The sequence below is a fragment of the Aplysia californica genome, unplaced genomic scaffold (assembly GCF_000002075.1).
Source record: "Aplysia californica isolate F4 #8 unplaced genomic scaffold, AplCal3.0 scaffold00425, whole genome shotgun sequence".
In the NCBI taxonomy this organism is placed as follows: Eukaryota; Metazoa; Mollusca; class Gastropoda; order Aplysiida; family Aplysiidae; genus Aplysia; species Aplysia californica.
This window is the reverse complement of record NW_004797695.1, coordinates 473,083-477,251: the sequence shown is the minus strand read 5'-3', so window position 1 is coordinate 477,251 and position 4,169 is coordinate 473,083. Positions and strand designations below refer to the sequence as shown.

Here is a 4,169-nt window from a genome sequence, read left to right as displayed (position 1 = left end):
AAAAAAACCACCCCCCATTCAAACAAACACACAAAAAGAATACAAAACGAAAACAAAACACACAAAAAACCGAGACACCCCACTCTCCAAATAAATTTATAATAAACAATAACAAATAAATAAAAACCAATACAAAACAAAACATACTACGTGTCTAATTCAAAATCGACTCAAAATAATCGAAGTAACCCCCGGACACGACAATACAGTCTTCCTTTTTTTGAAGTGAACACGCATGTTAGATCATATTATTTATTATTTCCATCAACTGACACCTGGGTCATGACTCTGGCAATGGAGACGGAAAACAACACCTGCTGGCAAACCTTTGCTTTCGAAACGATACACTTTGACTTTGAGGTTGCACGTGTTGGTGTTTTTGCTTTAATATGACATCTTTATAGCATAAGCTCAGCTGCCATGTCAAAACGAGATAGTACAACTGCTTTTTTATGATCTTTTCCGATTGTGGGAAATTAACAGGAACCGACACCGACACATTTATCTTTGGCGCAAATAAGCCTTACGTGTGAGTTTAATAGGTGGGGGCAGCAATAATATCATATGCGAGTAAATTAAGCTCTCGACCACGAAGAATCTGTTGTTGTTGTTGTCGTTATTGTTACAGTTTTTACACACTGATACAATGTTAACCATTTTGGAGGGGGGCTGCTTCCACTCACTTGTTGCGTCAATCCGGGCGAAGCGGAATGCACACATCCGCACAGGAAACAGGCGCTCGTCTAAATAATGAAAGTTAAAAAACTGGCTTTTAACGGTAGGTTTTGGAACTTTCATCGAAGTTTTGTTTTTTGGCTAAACACCTTTCATGCCCATTTAAGAACACATGTATGTATGAATTTTACTGAAAAACGTTGATTAAAGGCTTAAAAGATGTACATCTGAAGTTTCCACGGACTCTCAAGCTAAGGAAATAACGCAACTTTGGCGGCCATTTTCTCGCTAATTTTACCCCTGAAACCAGGCCACCCCCACCTCCTTCAATCGCCAATATCTTGACTTGTACAAAAGATAAATGGATTTTTCCCTGTCAAAAGCAAGACAAATTATGGCCAGGCTTTAAGATGATACCAATACCTCCATATGCCCCAAAATTGACGATCGCTTGATTCCACTGCGTCGTGACACATAATCTTTCCCTTATATGGGGTGCCCACATACGCCATCGGGTCAGGTCGGGTCGGGCCTATCGGGTAGTCAAGGCTAGCCAAATTGAGGGCGCAAAGCGGCATCGTGGCACAAACCGATCGACCCGATCGGTGACCTACAAAAACAAACGCGTTTGTTTTCTGGCCTGCGAATCACTCGATCGGGTGGTTTGCAGCCAATCACAACAAGGATGAGTCACGTGTCCATTTTGACCTATGAATACATTACGTAGGTACTCTGGGAATTCCCGGTTTCGGTCTCACGCCTTTGGCCGTCTTCTCACTTCTCACAGCGGGTTTGGAGTGCTCATAGGCCTAGAGGAAGAAGGAGACGAATAAGAAGAAGGAGGGGGAGCACTACAGAGGGAAGGTGGTGAGAGTGACAGGGAGGGAGAGAGATAAGTTGAGAGATATATGCAGAGACCTAGATCTATCAATGTTTACATTGCTAGATCTAGGTCTCTGATATGGGAAGTGAAAAATATACAAGAAAGGAGAGAGACACTAAAGCAAGCAAGCAAGCACTCACGCACACACACATACAACACGCGCGCGCGCACACACACACACACAGAGAGAGAGAGAGAGGGAGAGAGACAGAGACAGAGACAGAGTCAGAGAGTGGGAGTGCGGGAAGTCCAAGAGTATCGTTGGCCTATTTTATGTATTCCCATGGGTCAAAGGTTCAGCCAATCGTAGCCCTCTGTGCAGTCGCATGTAGGTTAAAGGTTGCTCTACTTTAACTTCCTGGTCGTCGGGTACAATCGCGACGGGGTTGTAGTGTGCACTGAAACCACAAGAAAGCGACCCGACCGATAGGCCCGACCCGACCCGACCCGATCGCGTATGTGGGCACCCCCTATTAGGAGAGTCGAATTCACATTCTTTCCGCGCTATGCTATAAAGGTAAGAGGGTATTCATTCCCAAATAGAGGGCATGAACGCCACTACACCAGTCATCAACAACAGATGATAGGGGAAAAATTGAAGAAAGCACAGCAGATCATCGCCTGTTCAGCTTATTAGACCGTTCTCTGAAAGACGTAATTTGTTGGGGGCCCTTCAAATTCTGCTGCTGGTGGCCCCTTGGAGGTTTTTTGTGTTTTGGTTGAGCATTCAGCGAGACGAGACAGCACTTTAAGAGCACGAGGGTTTTCTATAGTTTCCCACGCCCCACAGCGGTGGTCAACCTTAGTGGAATATTCCACTGAAACAACTCCATGTTTTTTTCTTACTCCTCCTTGCCATTTATCTCACTCTACCATGAACGCCTGGCCTTCTATAGCTTTGTAGGTTACATGACATACCATGCAATCGTTCTACAACACTTGTCATTTTAATGTGTCAGCCGGTCGATAAAGCAAGTTTTACTAGGAGAGACTCCCTCCCCCCTCACACACAACCACACACCCACACCCGATGCGTAGCAAGTGAGGCATCACACTCACACATCCTTAATGTATTTTCAATACCGCATGCGTGCACACTAAGATTGTTTTTTAGAAGGTGTAAAAAAGGGGGAGGGTTAATAAGTTTATGTGACACCGTCAAACGCACACAGCAGCTGTTAATCTCAGTCGGTGTGAGCTTCATAAAGTTCCACGCACCGAGTGACAGTACGAAAGACTTCCGGGAACTTGGACATCGATTTAGAGATCCCTCAAAAGAAGCCAAACATTTCAAATATTATGGCTCGCCGTGTTATACTTTCCCTTCTTCGAGCTGGGAGATTGGAAGAGATGGGCAGCGGTGACGGATTTTACATTTCGCTTTGGTATTTACTGTCATTATTTTTTTTTTCGCCCTTAAAACATTCAAGCTTATTGTGAAACATAAAATATTCGTATTAAACCAAAGTCTGTATCTACCTGCTTTGTCGGGTAAGTCTTTAATGTGTAAATAAATCTATCAACGGAAACTTAAATGATTTCAGCTCTCTTAAAACAGATACATACAGGTAATATCTGAAGTAAACAAAAGCATGTACTATACAGAACGAAAGCAAAAGTAGTATTATAACCACTAGTATATCATTGGGGAATTTCTCCAGGAAAGTGAACATGATACACAGAAGAAAAGTGCAATGTAGAATACATTTTTACGTCGAATTAGTAACAAGCTCTGCATCCGAAGAGCTGTTTCTATATTTTCAGTAGGCATGGTCTAGACAGAATGAGACATTGTTTGATATTTCCCTCACCCTGCCCGGGATAAGAAGGAACAACCAGGAACAACCGAAAAATATACGTTCAGAAAATTAAAGCAGGCATTCGTCTATGAATTTCTCGGCATATTTACAGTATCCAGTATATTTAAAGTATTCCGTAGATATTTACAGTATCCATCCGATTCAAACGTGCACCCTTGAGAGATTACCACCCCCCCCCCCAACCTCCTAAAAGACCAACAACAAAATGCATAAAAATTAAACTAAATGAATAGGAAAACAACAGTGCAAGCAGGTCCTGTGTACAATGTTTCAAATCAGAAGTCGGTAAAGCTGGTTGGAAAAACGAATCCCACCCCCTGCCCCCAAAAGAAAACAACAAAAACAAACAAACAAACAAACAATGAAACAAACAAACAAAAGAAAAAAAGCTTAACGGTAGCATACTAGAGATAATTACTCCGAGCTGTTCATCCTTGGATGGAAGAGAAAGCACATTCTGGGTCAGACGTGCTCTGAGCAGACGGGGCGTGAGTAGTCATAACACTGCTCGAATTTCAAGAGTACAGGATCAGACCACTCGGAGCACGCAGTCTGCAGCCGTAAGGCATGACAGGTCGTGTCCTGTGCAGTTCTTGCCCTCCTACACTCAGAGTTTTAGTTTTATTCCAGACCCGTTTGCTTACGTGTTCACGCTCGTTGGCTAGGCCTATAGGCCTACGTGCGAGTACGTGAAATCCTGATTGGGAAAATACAGAAAATGCTATATTATGAAGCTATCTTTGCCTTTGTATTATTTCTAACATCAATCATATCACACACACACACACACA

General features: G+C 43.0%; 2 protein-coding genes across 2 annotated transcripts in view; one reads left to right on the top strand and one right to left on the bottom strand.

Annotated features, from left to right (window-relative positions):
* The window catches only part of LOC101854887 (carbohydrate sulfotransferase 15), a gene marked incomplete in the record, with an annotated part of 86,637 nt that overhangs the window by 65,196 nt on the left and 17,272 nt on the right, over positions 1 to 4,169 (bottom strand).
* LOC106012597 overlaps positions 1 to 4,169 on the top strand; it is a gene marked incomplete at its 5' end in the record, with an annotated part of 9,371 nt that overhangs the window by 4,090 nt on the left and 1,112 nt on the right.